Here is a 17,042-nt window from a genome sequence, read left to right as displayed (position 1 = left end):
TGGATTATAATCCAATACTATTTTATTTATATTGTTGCTGCAATTGTTTCTACTTGAACCATCAGAAGCTCTTTCAGTCAGCTCCTGTGCCTCTTTGAAATACTCCTGTCATTATGATTATAATTATAATTAAATACTTTGTTATTTTCTGGCACTACAGGATGCTCCAGGATCCTCTTGTATATTTCATTCCCCAGTCCTAGACGGAGTTCTGGCTCCTTTGTTTGGAGAATGGTATTAGAAACCAAGATGGTAAGCATCACGCATGTTCATTGCTACTATCCTGCAGGTGCTCCAGGCTCTCAGCTGACAAAACAAGGAAACAGATGTACACACTAGCCTATATATATGGATATTTTTGCATGTAACCATCTGTGTCTGTATTAAGTCAAACATCGGTTTATACTGAAGACATGCACTCTAGCATATATATACACATATGTATGAATATTTCTGTATTTAACCATCTATCTCTATATTAAGCAGACCATAGGCTTGTACTGATGTCTCCAACACTAGACTGTTGTCTCACAGATCATCATTCTAGTCTCTTCTCCATGTCCATCTGTGACCTCCCACATCGACAATGAGGAAGATGACACCCACTGTCCACCATCTTTTCCTTACCTAACCAATTCCAGGTAGACATGTACAGCAGTGTAAGAATTGTTAACACTTTGCCCCGTGGGATACAACTTTGTCAACTAGAATCTAGTGCCGATGCAGGGCTTGATTTGGTCATGATTCCCGCAGACTCCAGTAATTTCCAAAGTTACTTAGGTCAGCACCTTTTTGCCCCGTCCCTTTCAGAACATTTGTTTCACATATTTTTTTTAATGCAGTTGGATTATTTCGTCATGTCCTGCATTCCATCCTAAGATCTCCTGACCTCCTAAATGGTTTTTTAAAAGTGTGTGTGCATTAAAGTTCACTCTGTGCTGTAAAATGCATAGTGTCAAGGGTCCCTGATTCTGGGAAGTTTGTTTTCTCCTCATGGTGGTTCAGAGATGTTTCTTTAGGATGTGTCACTCATTCTCAGCAACATCAAATACGTTTTTAGGATCATTATCAAAATTGGGAAAACTCTACTGAAGTTTCATAAATGAGCTGTAAGATTTGGAAGAACTTTCCACAGACTTCCATCTGGTGCCATGCATTTCAAGCCTGGCTTCTTCACACCCACATATTTGTGATGCCATAGCCCTGCCTATTTGTGTCACAACAGCAAGAGCGCTCACATACCGGGCAGTGGAAGTATTCCTGGAAATCAGTCTTGCTTTGGAACAGCTAGTAGTGTCTAGTAGTGTCTTAACTACGTGGAAGTATTTGTAACCACAGAAAACACCTTACTGGTTTTAAATAATTGTAGCTTCAATATATCACTTTTGCAAATTTTTTAAAAAATACGAGACCATATGGACATAATCCTATGACCCCATAGGAAATGAGGGACCCCAAAGATTTATTGGCTTCATGGCAAATCTACTTCTGAGTCAGACAGACCAGTCAGTCATTCAACAAATATTGACCGGGCACCTGATATGTAAAGAGCTGTGTGTTCAATAATAAATGAGACACAGTTCTGCCCTCAGGCCCTCACCAAAACCCCATGCCGGTAGCAAGATACAGTGCTACCGTTGGGAGCAAAGCACAGCATAGTGCGAGGAGAGAACTGGGAGTTGACAGAACAAGGACTGAGAGATAAGGGGCCAGAGCTGTTGAAGGAATGCAGCCTCCGTGGGGCAAGGGCTGAGGGGGAGGGCTGGACCCACGTTCTGAGCAGCGCTGGTGATCCTGCGCTTGAGGTACTGGAGATAGTACCTCTAGCTCACGGTCAGAATGATGCAGGGAACCAGGCTCACAGCAGCATGGCAGACGGCCCAGTGGTTGAGTGGGGAGGGTGCTGCAGCAAGAAACTGCCTGCCCTCCGTCTGCCCAGGGAGTCCCCTGCTAAGATGCACTCCATGTGGGACACCAAAGAGTGACCGGAACTTAGAGACTTGAGAGGGCCCGTCTCAGCCTTCACTCTTGTCCCATTTTCTCTTGCTAAGCCAGGCACACCATCAAGATGACAAATGAACTGGAGGCTAACACCCAAAATGAACTGAAGTTGAGGAAAATAAACATTTAACTTTTATTTATTTCTATTGCTGTTGTGTTCACAGCAAGGGTAGCAAGGGAAGGAAGGAACCACTTGAACCTCTTCAATAATCATCCCAAGTCAGGGATTTGCAGCCCCATCTTAGGCAGAAGATGTTAAGAGAGCCTGGCCAGCTTTACCTGCTGTCAGGTGTCCCTTCTGGGAGGGGCTGTGCCAGACACTGAGATACATCAAGGAGCAAGGCGGTAGAATAGTTAGCATCACAGAGTTTCCAACCCAGTGGTGATAAATTCTAAAATTACAAAATACGAGAGAGGCTGTATGTTCTCATAGTCTGAGGCACATACCCTTGTCTGGGGGATGAGGAGGGCTGGTCATGAAAGTTGCTTAAGACATACAGACTTCCCCAAAGTTCACTTTCCTGAGAAGCTTAGAGGACACTCTCCTTTTCCGCTCTAATTGGTCACCCTCTACCCTCTACCTCCTCCTCTACCCCTCCAAACCTGGCCAAACTCTCTGTCCTCCCTTGGCCTCCCTCTTGTCCATTTCAGCTCCATCCCGAACCTATCCCTAGAGCTGGTTTCCTTCTCACATGGAGTATCTGACCCTCCTTCAACTTTTCCAATTTGCATCACCATCTTCTGGAAATAACACAATTTGTTTTGTCCCCTCTCGAACAATTAAAAAATGTATTGAGCATTTATAATACATACCAGGCATTGAACAATGTTTCACATTTACTTTTCACTTCTACCTTATGAGATATGTTCTGGTATTTTCCTGCTTTGACCAATAAGAAAACTTGTCAGGAAATCGTAACTTGCCCCAGTTTACACAGGAAGTAGAAGTTGCCAGACTTGACATGGAATCGGTTGATTCCCAAGGCCACGTTCTTAACTATTATGCCAAACTATCTCCACAAGGGATTGTGATACGCCCTGAAACTCTGGATGACCTTCCCATGGGGAGAAGGTTTTTCTGACTTTACAGGGGCCACAAGACACTGAGTTGCACCTTCCCATAGTGGGCAGTTCTGTTCCTCCCCCACCGAAGGGGTGCCTCGACTCCTTAGTGGTGGGTGTGGACATTCGCTTCAAGATGAGAGATGGGCCTTTGCAGGGTGCCTTACAAGCAGAAAGAAGAACACACTCAAAGAAGACCTAGAAGATGGTCCGAGGAGCTGGGACCCATGCCTCAGACCCGCTGAGCTGTGGGCTGCTTGCTCAAGACAGGAGATGAGAAGCAAAGCCAGCTTGTCTGAGGAGCCGGGAGAGCAGGGCTGTGGTGGTATACTTGCCTCCTCCCAGTAGGAGGAGCATCTGTGGAGGGGGATATCGTGGGGAGGTGAGCCAGGACTAGAAATCCCCTTTCTGAAAATTAATTTTTTTATTCAGTCATCAGACCCATGTGGTGACCCTCCTGTGTAAGTCCTGGGCATCGGGGACCAGACAAAACAGACAAATGTCCCTGCCCTGGAGAGGTTTCATTTGGGGGCCTCTGGCAGCAAAGTGAATGAATCAGTGACCAAAATGCACCTGATCATGCTGGTGATAATGGAACCCCACCCCTGAAGAACAGCACGGTCAGCGTTGTCGAACTAATGGCTTGGGCGGCAAATATTCACTGTAAGAAGCTGCTTTGCTTCAGAGCCAAAGTTCACTCTGGAGACCCCTCAAAGAGGCACCAGAGAGAGATCCCTGAGTATGGGCAAAATAGGGTCTAAATAATCAAAAGTGTACTTATGCCCAACTTCTCCGAGATTCACCTCATAGAGAGAGCAGGATGTTCCAGGGAGCGGGTGTGAATAAGGTGGCCTAATTTCCGTGACTCGCGCTCTAATACCTAGTGGAGTTGCTGGCTCCATGAGTTGTTTGATAGTAAGGCTATTACAAACACTGCAATTAATGAACGTCTAGTCAAGACAACCAGAAATGATGTTCCTTAATATTAATTTGCACTTCACTTCTTTGGCGACCTTGAATAAGTCATCTCACTTTTGTAAATTTCATGTTCCTTTTCGGAAAAAAAAAAAAAAAAAAAGGAGGGGTGCGCTAAATAATTCCTAAGTTTCCTTCGCACCCTTACAGAGTATTTCTGTAACGTTTCATGAAAGAAGTCATTCCAGGGGATGAGTATGAGTGGAATGCTGCTCAAATGCGTGCCAGATGCAGAAGGCAAGCAGCACATCGGCCAGAGGGTCCGCTTTGAGAGCCCGGATCTGCAGGTCCTCCTGTATTGGGAGCCCTGGACAAGCCATCGTGTAGACTGTAGGCATCACTCACTCAGGAGCTGTTTTGTTTTCCCTCCCCTTGGTTGACTGCCATGCTGTTCTGACCATTTCTATCAATGCCTGAGGGGCTCTCAAAGCAGCTGCACACATCTGGGGCCCTTGGAGAAGGAGGTACTCTGCGTGAGAGAGGTCCCAGAAAACCAAAGCTTATTTCTGCAGGTGTCAATGCTCTCCTTCAACATCTAACCTCTTTCCCTCTGGGTTGGGAAGAGGAACACCTGCTACAGTTCTGTGTGGAGCTGCTGAATCTCCTGCGCAGGGCTGGGGCTGGTCCCCAGATAAATGGGCACTTTTTTTTTTTTTTTTTTTAATGTTTAAGATTCTTGTGTTTTTGTTTCTTGCCTGCTTATTTGGTTTTGTTCTTTCCTCCGCAATCCACTCTCTCATCCCCCTCGCTTTTTGATTCTGTTTTGCATCTGTTTGTTTATTTAACATGTAACTACTTAGTTGAGGTCCCTGAAAGCCGTCTGTGCTTCCCGAATGTGTGTGACCTGAGGTTTGTGGCAGCGTGTTTCTCAGAATAAGGACATTTTATTTATTTATTTTGTAAGACTTTATTGGTTTGAGAGAGAAAGACTGCACACAGAGGGAGAGGGAGAAGCAGACTCCCCGCTGAGCAGGAAGCCCGGCACGGGACTCGATCCCAGGACCCCAAGACCATGACCAGAACTGAAGGCAGATGTTTAACTCACTGAGCCACTCACGTGCCTCAGAATGAGGCTTTTTAAGCTTTCTATCAGGATGCTTTCAAAGCTGATTTTCTTGTGATTATTGAGTATAAAAATCTGTATTTAGAAATCAAGAGATAATTTATGAAATAAATAATTGCCTGCTTTCATGAATCTGTTTTAAGTAGGGAGGCCATGGGCGCTGGGGGTAAGAATAGGAGGAAAACTAAGATGTTGTCGAGCCAGAAGGAGCTGTTGCTCTGTGAAATGTGAAAGGCTGCCTCCTTCCTCGGACTTTACGCTTTCTTATCTGCAAAAGGAGAATAGGAACATATACCTCTGAGCTGTTGTGAAGTTCAAAATGTGATACAGTGTCTGAAATCACGTTGTAAAGGACAACACGTAATAAAATCATAACCGCTATTAGGAGACAGCCTCTCGCTGTAAGTTACCCGTGGGCGTATCTCATCCTGTAAACTATAAGCTATTTTAGGATGGAAAGTTTGCCTTATATCCAAGGGTGACATTCAAAATATTTAACAACTGGTAGGGCATCAGCCAACTAGATTCTGGCCAAAAAGAGCCAGGATGCCTAGGCTAATGTTTGGACCAGTCCTTGTCACATGCAGGGCAATCCCAGGAAGGGTCTGGTATGACGCCTTGACATAAGGTACGCTCAGTGAATGGATTTAACGTATTATTTGCTTTGTGAAACCTCTGTCTCCGCATCCACATGACTTCTTAGGCGCGTGTGATCTATCCCTGCCCTACTTGACTCACCAACAGAATTTTTTTTTTTCCCAAGTTCAGTCCCAGTATTAATCCCTGAACACCTGAAGCCTCTTTTCTTTTACCTGAGTTACAGATTCATTAACCCAGACTTTTTAGAAATGTTATTATTAGAACTTTAATCACCCATGTCCTCCTTTTAAGGTCTTTCTAAAATTACTTTCTGGCAATAATAATTATGTCAATCAGGGGCCATCCAAATATAGCTGTGGCCCTTGAGCCAAATCAAGACGGGAGTTTCCAGCTATCATCTATTATTTGGCTCCAAATGGTTGTGCTAGTTTCCCCCACGCCTTTTCTGTCCTACCTATCTTTCTTTTTGCATCAAGTGACAACACCACACATAGTAAGGGGAGTCCTACAGGCCAGGATAGACTGTCAGACCTGGGTCTTTCTTTCCATCTATTGCTGTGTTGGAATCTGGGGCCAGACTGTCCAAGTCTTATGTTACAGGAATGTGAAGGGAAGTACGAGATTTTAAGTAACAGGGCCTAAGCCAAGGGAAGAAGTCAAAATGGTAGTGGGGGGGAGGGGTTGGGAGGATAGTGGCATTTGTGTTGGAGGATTGTGGAAACCAGGAAGCCTAGAAATGAAAAGTAGCTGACAACATGCGCAGGGGTAGGAGTTTCAATGTGACAGATGGTCTTGACTGAAGCTGCTTTTGATAGGATGCAGGAGACCTTCTGTTGATGTAACCAGATTTAGTGAGAGAAGCCACAGTCAGTGGAAGCTTTTCAGGAATGGCCTGACTGGTTCCAGCCCCCACCTCTATTGCTGGAGTTCTGTGACTGCATCTACAGGCTTCGTTAGTTCAGTCTGGGCTCTGAGACCACCTTGAACGTAGTCGGGCGGCAGTTCATGACCCCATGTCCATCACCTCTGCTCAGGACGTGGTCAGCTAAGTTGTCCCTTTCTGCCTTGACAGTCCTCAAGCGAGAATGAGGATAGAAAGAGGGTGGACTTGAGAGTTACGTGTGTGTTTGGGGGGGGGGGGTAGCCACAGGGCTGATGAATGACTGGTTAAGGTTGGAGAGGGGAGTGTGAGATAAAATAACCCCTGATGTTTCAGGCTTGGAGACCTGGTTGGAGGGAGACACCAACTCACTGAGGAAGACAGCAGAGGAGCTGGAGCAAGTTGGGGAGCTAAGGCGCTGAATTCAGTCTTGTAAGAGATGTCTGTGGGGTTATTTGGGCTGAATTGTCAGTAGGAGACTGTACAGACCAGTGTGACCCAGAAGTGCCTTCTCTGTGCACTGTGATGAGAAAAGGAGCCCGACCGGAAGGTAAATTAATGCTCTGCTCCTTTCAGACAGAGGAAAACATTCAGTTGAACCAAACAGTGTATTTAGCAATGTTGTTTATTTACATTCGGGCACCAAACTCTTTCTCTGAATTTAGACCAGCAACAAACAGTGTGTGGTCCGGCACTAGTCACAGACTAGACTTCGAGAAGCCTGGGTCTGGACTGTCAATTCGGGAGAGTCTGAGCTGGAAGTCTGGGCAGAACCTCAGCGTGTGCTGCTCTTCCCTCTCCCAGCGCGCCCTCCCCTCCTCTCTCCGTACTGAATGTTTATCACATTCCCTGCTCATCTCAGAAACCAAGGCGACCCCTTACTTTCTAAGGCTGCTGATAGCCCCCGTTCTGCCGACGCATTCACATCCTCCTGCCTGGGCTTCGTGGTCACAGCAGCTCTTTCTCTCTTGTATCCTCTATACCTCATTCCAACCAGCAGCTCAGGTCAGCTTCTACTATGCTCACCTCTTCTGTTCTAAAACAAAACAGAAAGCCCCCCCCCACGACCCCCCATGCTGGTGCTTTGTCTATGGAGCTCCTGGCTCCCTCCTTTTCTTAATCACCAAACCTCCTGAAACTGGAATCTTTGACATAGTGTCCACTTCCCCCCTTCCCTCCCTGCCTCTCTGCAACATGCTCCCCTCTGTCTTCTTTCTTCCAAGTGCCCCTTCTCTTCTCCAGCTGCCCTTCCGCAAACTGTTCTCCGTCCACAGGTGCCTAGCAGATAAGACCAGTGTCTTCTTTTCCAGAGGGATTACCAAAAGTGTGTTCCTGGGTAAGCTGCATCAACTGGCTTCTAGCATCTGCTGCAAATGAGGAGGTTTGTGCTAGGGCTCTCGCAAGGAGTCTCGCAAGTAGTTTGATTCCAGAAATGTTTATTGAATGTTTCCTATGTGCCAAGAATTGATTGAGGACATGTCAAGAAGTTTGAGTTGAGTTCCCCTACCAGCTGCCATGTGAGAGCAGCCTAACCGGTTACCGCAAATGCTTTGTGCGACAAGGCAGTGTGCCAGCCGGGGCTCTCCAGAGACACAGAACCGATGGGACATATTTAGATATATTGAAGAGGAGATTTATTATAGGAATTGGATCACAACATTAAGGAGGCTGAGCAGCTGGGGAACCAGGAAAGCTCATGATATAATACAATTCAGTCCAAGTTCAAAAGCCTGAGAACCCACCTCGTGGTGGGGTGGGGTTGTGGGGGGTGGTCATTGGTGTAAGTCCTGGAGACTGAGGCCAGACAACCAGAAGCGCTGACATCCATGAGGTGGGGAAGAGAGAAATTAGCTCTTTTTGACTTTTTAATTCCATTTGGACCCTCAATGGATTGGATGATGGGTATTATCCTGAGGTCATGGACTATCTTCTTTTCTATCTGCTGGTTCCAATGTTAATTTCTTCTGGAAACATCAGTACAAACCACACCCAGAAATGATGTTTATCAGCTATCGGGGCGCACCACATCCCAGTCAAGTTGATACATAAACTTACCCACTACAGGGCAGCATATAAATAAGCCAACAAATAAATATGATCCGGGCTGCTCATTTTTATTTAGCCAGAGCGGGCAGCTGGTCACTGAGCACCCACTCTGTGTCGGGCACGTTGCTAGCTGCACAGATGTCATCGCTGTTTCTAATCCTCACAAACCCCTGGGAGCGGGTGCTTTTATCCCCATTCCAAAAACCAAACCAAGGCTCAGAAGGAATAATGAAGGTTCACATATGAAAACAAGAGACTCTGGCATTGTATTTTGTGGTCTATTTATTCATATACTTTCTGGCTTAATGCCTGTTTTCTCTTCTAAACTTTAAGCTCTGCAGGGCAGAGAAGGTGTTACTTTTGTTCACCATGAATCCCTAGCACCTAAAAGGCCCAGAGTCGCTTATTGGCTTAACTAATTAATAAGGTGATCAGATTAAATTCCAGCGTCTCTTGGTTTTAAAGTCTGTGCTCTTTTTGCCGAGAGACTTGGTTCCTTATAAAGTGCCTGTGTATGTCACAGACTTTGGGGAGGAATATGAGAGCCCCATTAGTGATTTTTCGAGGGTGTTTCTGTGTCATTTGGGGCTAGGTCTTGCCAGAGAGTACACACCCTGATTGATAGGACCTAAGATAGCCATGCAGTCAGATGAGCCATCTTCAGAAGGGGTGGGGAGAGGGATGCCAGGACACGTACCACAACATCAGATCTGAGAGCCACGAGATGGATCAAGAGACGGATTTGGGGGAGCCTCGGTGCCTCAGTCGGTTGAATGTCTAACTCTTGATTTTGGCTCAATTTGTGAACTTGGGGTCCTGCAATCAAGGCCCCTGTTGGACTCCACACTGAGGTTGGATACTGCTTGGGATTCTCTCTTTCTCTCTGCAACCCGCACCCCCACCCCCGACAAACACTCTCTCAAAAAATTAAAAGAGATGAATTCAGTGCCTGTTGAAAAGGAACCAAAAGAGTAGGGAATTCACTGCCTTACAAAAATGTCTAGGGCCAGCTCTGTTGATCTGGAACACAACTCTCCAACAGACATTTAATACAAGCCACAAATGAAAACAATCTATGTAACTGAAAAATTTCTAGTAATTCCATTTTTAAAAAGTCACTGCAAGTGAAGAAAGTGAAAGTAATTATATTTTATTGAACCTCATTTTTTTTAAAGATTTTTATTTATTTATTTGAGAGAGAGAGCACGCGCTAGAGCAAGAGAGAGCATGACCTGGGGGAGAGGCAGAGGGAGGGGGAGAAGCAGACTCCCCGCTAAGCAGAGATCGCTATGTGGGGCTCTATCCCAGGATCCTGAGATCATGACCCGAGTCCAAGACACACGCTTAACCAGCTGAGCCACCCAGGTGTCCCTAAACCCGTATTTCTAGAATATTATTTCCACATGTAATCAAGATGAAATTATTAATGAGATATTTTGTTCTTCTGACTGACTCTTTAAAACCTGGTATGTATTTTACACTTACAGTGTTAATGTAGATTAACCCCAAACCAAATGCTCAAAGAGCCACATGTGGCTGGTGGCTACTGAATTGGATGGTCTGAGTCCAGGCGTGTAATCTGTAGACCAGCTCCTTCAAAACCATGGGGAAGTGCATTAGGAAATGTAGAATCTTGGATCCCACCACTGACTTACTGAATCAGAGCCAGCATTTTTATAAGACACCCTGGTGATCTGTGTGAACCTAGAGGTGGAGAAGCTCTGGTCTAGAGAACAGGCTTCCGGTCTGCCAGAAACTGGGGAGGATGAAGCAGAGCTGTAGATTTGCAGTCAAGCTCCTCACACATTCCTGAGAAAGAGCCAGGGAATCTGTGCAGCTGCAGAAACAGAGGACACTTTCGTCTCCTATGTGGTTTCGTGAACTGTGGCCTCCTCATTTTGAGAAGTCCACACAAGGCTCCTATGCTGAGATCTTTTAATGATCCAACTGCATGTTGATTACCTTGGAAAAGCAAAAGTAAACAAGAATTAAGTAACTGCAACATTAGTTCTGTGTTTCAAAATGTCTCTCAATAGGTGATATAAAATTGGGAAAGCAATCTATACTTACTATGGAAACTCCCCACAAGCTCCAGTTTCAAGATGTTTAGGTAAAGATTAAATATGCATTTGGGGGAAAACAAACATATTCATATCTTTCTTCCTTCAGGCTAAATGGACACAAATAAGGGTCTCAGGAACATAACTTATTTTTATCTTTCCAATCTCTCGATTGCTTTAGAATCCAAAGCCAGAAGCCTCACTGGGATTTTCTGAGTTTTTCTAATAAATTGTAGGGGGTGGGGCAGGGTAGGGTTGGACGTTTGTTTTCCTTCTGTATCAGAGATCCTACCTTAGATTAAAATTTTTTAAAAGATTTCCTATCTTAGATTTATTGAGTGTATCCTTATCACCCTTTCACTAGCTTTAAACTCTTGGACATGAAGACACTCAGATGAAGAGTCACTCAGTTGAGTGTGTCTTTAGTAATTCAGGACAGGAAAGGAGATGTGTCAACATGTGACACAATGTGCATCTCCCAGGCTTTCCTCTGCTTTGTCCATAAAAGGAAAGAAAGGTATATATTGGTCAGGGTTGTCCAGGGAAACAGAATCAAAGGGTGTATGTATACATACATAGGGAGATTTATTTTAAGGAATTGACCCATTTGATTGAGAAGGCTAGTAAGTCCAAAATCTGCAAGATGGGCTGGCAGACTAGAGACCTAGGAAGAGACCATGTTTCAGTTTAAGCGCAAAGGCCAGCTGCTGGCAGGATTCTCTCTTCCCTGGGGGAGATTGATCTTTGTTCTCTTGATGCTTTCAACTGATTAGATGAGGTCCACCCACCCACATTATGGAGAATAATCTGCTTCACTCAAAGTCCATCAGTTGAAGTGTCAGTCTTATCCAAAAGACAACCCTCACAGAAATATCCAGAATAATGTTTGACCAGCTATCTTGGCACTGTAGTGCAGTTGAGTTGACACATGAAATTAATCACCAGAGGCGAAGATCACAGTAGCTTAAACACACAGAGAGAAAAGCTCTGCACCTTCAGAGGAGAGAGGCACAATCTGCTCCTCATACTGTGGGATCAGAGAAACTTGCCCTGGGTTCCAATACAGTGGCTCTGGGCATGCAGTTAAACATACCACAATGTCCCCTGGTTCAGCTTTCCCAGAAGGTGAGGACTAGATGCTTTCATCCTCGAGGCCCCATAGCTAGGCACAGGAGCAGACCATTGCTGCCGGAGTCAGAGCTGCCTCCCAGAGTCTACATGCATCAAGACCAACATTCCTATGGCTTCCTTCCCATCCCAGGTGCAGGGGCCCAGTATCTGCTGGGGACCGCTAGGCTCAGCGTCAGGGCCACCATGAGTTTCAGCAGCCAAGCATTCAAAACAGCTTGCTGTGGCCAGATTCTGTTCCCATCTGCCTTGCTCATGAAAACAAAAATGTCTGGAATCAGCAACATTTCCTCTACTTGTCCACTCTTTGCTCACTCTCTGCCCAAGTATACACTTTGCAACTCTGCAGTCAAAAGTACAAGCAAAAAAAATTATAAACAGAACAAAAATTCCCAGCTATTTCTGTCTTCCTTTTGCCTTCTCTCCTTCCTTCTTTTGGTCCTTTCTTCTTCCTTCCACAACTAATTTTGATGATTGAAAGGCAGAAAGTGGGGAAGCAAAAGTTTGAGCTTCTGGAAAGTAGTCCCAAGTACTAGATGGGCTGGAAGGAGCCATTGGTGGGATATGCTGGCTGATCTTGATGAGCAAAATGTCTAAGTGTCCAACTTCTTATCCACATTCTGGAAAATTCATGTACTACACAAGGATTGGGATGATGCATGGAAAAGGGACTCAAAATCCGCTATGAAGAATATAAAGAAAACACTTCAGTGGATTGGTTGTTGTTATGAATCCAATTTAAAGTTTAGTGTAGCAATTTATCCAATAGTATCTCTTTTGCTAGTTCCTAGGAATTGGAGTTGCAAAAGGCAGCATTGGAGATGGCTAAGAATTCCCTGTGAATCATACATCTTAATGTGTCCCCCACACACCCCTGTCCCCGGCTCCATGCTTTGGCAGATAAACGATGCACAGCGCCAGCTCTGTGTGGCCACCTTCTGATCTGATCTATTTATTTTCTTTGAATTCTGAATTTCTTGTGAACTGGAAGTGTATGGCATCAATAACATTTTCTTCTTCTCTCAGATTCCTACTTGAACTACAAGTCTAGTCAACTTCAACAGGAATTTTACTCTTGTGAATAACTTGCATTGACAGGACCTGACCTGACCTGCATTCATTTGAGCATCTATGATGTGCCTGGGTGTTCCTGTGGGCTCAGTACTCAGAAATTCACCCAGAAATGGACTCCTCTGCCACATTTGCACATTCTTAGTGCTTGCAGGCCGAGAATGTCATTCTGAAGTGGTTGCTTTATCCACTGCATAAATCGGGGGCAACAATGAACACCGTATGCTGCGTGCCTAAGGGGATGTGGGCCATCTTCACCGAACACTAGAAACAGGACTTCTCAGGTCATAGCTCCCTGTCTAGTCCAGAACTGGAACAGCATGTTTTTAAGAGCCCATTACCCACTCCCAGGAGGACGAAGAACTTACGGGCTTCCAGGCACCGGTCTGGGTGAAATGCCTCTTTCTGAAAAAAGCTATTCATCGGCATCAGTCACATGCTGGAAAACAAACACTGGCCGAGCTGCCTGGCTGGGAGAGGAGCACATGGAAACAGATGTCTTTGAACGCTCCATAAGGGAAGATGTTGAAAGAGAAAAGGAGCATGCCTGCCTTCTGCTGAAACTCAGTGAACAAGAAGGGCGAAATTTTCCTGAGCACGGAAGACGATCACAGTGCAGAGTGCTGACAGATGCAAACTTGAGTAGGATACGGATCATGAGGAGATGGATGGTAATGAGAAAGCTGTTGATATTTGTGTAGAAGCCAGGAGAAACAGAAATTGAAGTTAAGATATACAGGGGGAGAATCTGGTGGGCAAACAGAAGAAGCAATGGGGCTCCATGGGGACGGATCTTTGATTGATATCTGCATAAGTAATTTATAAGAAGGCTGGACTTAGGGACTTCGGAGGTGCCTTAACTTCTTGCTATGGCAGAAGGTCCAGATCAGTAGCTTCAAAGGCATCAGATGAGCCAGGTGTGCATCTAGGGAAAAACGGTGCAAGGGTATGGTAAGAAAAATGCTCCGTTCATTCATCCGCTCGTTTCTTCATTTCCTGGGAACTTCCTGAGCTCACACTCCACTCTGTGCCAGCTCTGGTGCCTGGCTCGGGGATGGGACGGTGAACTAGTCCAGGTCTGGGTAATAGATCTGTCCTAGGCTTTCCCCTGCTGCCTGCAGCAGCGACCAAAAGCGCTGACCAAGTTTAGAGCGCTATTCAGGAGGATTCTGGAACCAAAGCGGAGTTTTTGATGCCATCCAGAACATGGAGGATCCAGCAGTGAGAAAGACCATGCGAGGACAGAAGGGACTCCAAGCGGTTCAGGAGAAAGCAGAGGGAAAAACAGTGCATTCTCACAAAGAGGCAATTAAAAAAATACGCTGGAAGTTGGGAGGTGGAGGGGGATACGAAAGAAGTTTATAAAATCACAGAGAGAGTGAATTAAATCACACGTAATGGTTAAAAGCAGATGTTCTGGCGCCAGATCGTCTGGGTTCCAGTGCTGCCTCTGCTGCTTTGTAGCTGTGTGACCCAGGGCAGATTCTTCACCCGTCTGTATTTCTGTGTCCTCATCTTTTAATTAGGGCTAATAAAAGTAGTACCTACTTATAGCCCTGATGTGAATGTGAAGCTTTAAGAGAGTTAATGCTTGCCAGTCACATGCAGCAGTGCTGGGCACATAGCGGAATGAGACTCCATACCGATTACTATTATTTTTCCAAATGCCAGATCTTTAAAGCCGGTTCAGTCCCTGTTTAATTTGTAAAGATCAGTAAGGCACAGTATGACACACTGGGCCATGTGAAGGAACTCGTTCTGTCTGGAAGCCATACAGCCGTAAGCCACTAAAAGATGCTCACAGAATGTTAGAGTAATTCCTTTGCATTAGACCTGACCCAGGTGGCAGGGGCTTTGGAAATGCTTAGAGGGTGTGTTTACCTCTGCTTGTCTAGGCATCCCAGGAGGTCCCTTCACAGTACTCAGTCACAACCTCCTGGGGTTGAGCGGCTGTGGGTCTGACGGCATTTTCTAATGAGAAAATGATTGCTCAGCCTGGCAGAGGGGAGAATGTGAAGTCTTTGATGTAGCAACACATAATAATAATAGGCCATCCATCCCAGAGCAACGCATTGCTGGAAACCAACCGCCAGTGAGTTCTTTGTTTGGCATTTTCATAAAGAAAAGAAGTTTGTGTCAATGATCCACACATGCGGGCCTGGCCAGAATTCTTTTTTGACAAACAGCAGGAGGCATTTCTGAGGTCACAAATGGAAGGATGAGTGGGGAGGAACAGCTAAGTGCTTGGAGAGGGACCAGTTTGCCTTAGTTGAAACAGGGAGTTTATTAATTCCCCAGGAGGTCAGTCACTTCCTCTACTGTAGAGGCCATGCTGGACCTTGAGATGAAGTTGAGGTCAAGTCCTAAGGTCAAGGATGGCTTCGGTCAAGTCATCTCCATTCCCTGGGCCTCCAGTTGCCTTACAAGTAAAATGATGGGCCAGGATTAAAACAAAGCACCACACCACACCACACCACACCAAAATACCAAGCAGAGTCCTTTCTTCAGTGAACTCTCACTTCGGAGTCTCAGGAATAGAAGAATACATCTCAAGGCTGGGTTGGGGGTTGGTAGCATGGTCTCAGAGCTCCTCCAGCTCACCCCCCAAGCTCTGACTTTACCCTACCCCTGGCTTTGGTGTCTCCGCTCCCTGTGGCTCATCCTAGCACAGCTTGAAAACGACAGGCCTAGATAAGCTCTAAGTCCATTTCGACTCTAACATTCTGTGGTTCTGGTGCCTTTGGCACCAAAATGACCTCAAATCAAAGGCAGGATTATAGGCTCTAGAACAGCACTGCACACAAAAAGATGTAGTGTGTAAGTCTTTTCCAATTTCCTAGTAGTCATATTCTAAGAAGTAAAAAGAAACAGGTTAAATTAATTTCATTAACATATTTTATTGAGGGGCACCTGAGTGGCTCAGTCAGTTAAATGTCTGTCTTCCGCTTAGGTCATGATTTTAGGGTCCTCAGCAGGGAGTCTGCTCTTCCTTCTGTCCCTTTCCACACCTTGCCCCTGGTCATGTTCTCTCTCTTGCTCTCAAATAAAAAAATAAAATCTTTAAAATTGTTTTATATTAACCTCATATATCCAAAGAGTTCAACATGTAGTTGACATAAAAATAATTGAGATATTTTAGATTTTTTAACATGGAGTTTTCAAAATCCCACATGTATGTTAAACTTACAACACAGTTAAGTTCATATTTGCCACATTGCAAGTGTTCAGTAGTCACTTGTGGCAAATGGCTACCGTACTGAAAAATGCAGATCTAGAACCTTCCATGGCTCAGAGCCTTTTCCAGAGTCACAGGTGCAACCTACTCATGACTTTAGTGAGAAAGATCTGCAGGCATCCTTGTGTCCAAACTCATGGAGAATGAGACCAGCAGAGGGCCCGGCTTCTGTTTCCATCACCCCACAAACACAGTAGCGGCCACCTCTTCCAGTAGATCCTTCTCACCAGCCTTTCTGTGGCCCTGGAACGTGTTTCAGGATGTTTTCCAAGGCTGGCCTCAATGACCTCAGCTCCTTGGACACCTCATCTTTCTATCCCTCAGCTCTTTCCCCACTTCTTGGTAATTTACTAACACCTTTGCCCTGTGATGAATTATTTCTAAGTTTTCTTTAAGTTTTTCTCTGCCTTAATTTTAGTACCTCTAGGAATCCACCTTGACCTTGAGGATTATTTTGAAAACCCAGCTCTCACATCCACCCCTACCTTCTGCCATCATCCCACACACTTACCCATTTGAGAGCACATCAAGGAAGTCATTTAATTAATACATTCTTTTTTCAAATGATCCATATTATATCTATATGTTGACTTGAGTTATTTTCATCTTTTGGCTTTAACATATAGTGCTTTCCACCAAAACAGTATTTTCCTCATGTTGTTTGTTGGAACAAAGATGTGGTTCAGCATAATCATATTAGAACACTCAAATGCAGTGAAGATGCTTTGCTGTTTCTTTGGGACTAAAATTGAACATTAAGGCTTTGCTGGCAATTTGTATACAGATCAGGTTCATAGCCATTGGCTGGCTGGTATTACAAATTTAAATCTAAGGGCAGTACTTCAGATAGTGTTTTCACATTTATGACTGAAAACAAAATGAAAAACAAAATCACCTCTTTTTGTGCAAAAGAAGTTCAAA

Source organism: Mustela putorius, unplaced genomic scaffold (assembly GCF_011764305.1).
Source record: "Mustela putorius furo isolate JIRA1106 unplaced genomic scaffold, ASM1176430v1.1 tig00000508_pilon_pilon_pilon, whole genome shotgun sequence".
In the NCBI taxonomy this organism is placed as follows: Eukaryota; Metazoa; Chordata; class Mammalia; order Carnivora; family Mustelidae; genus Mustela; species Mustela putorius.
This window is presented reverse-complemented; position numbering follows the sequence as displayed.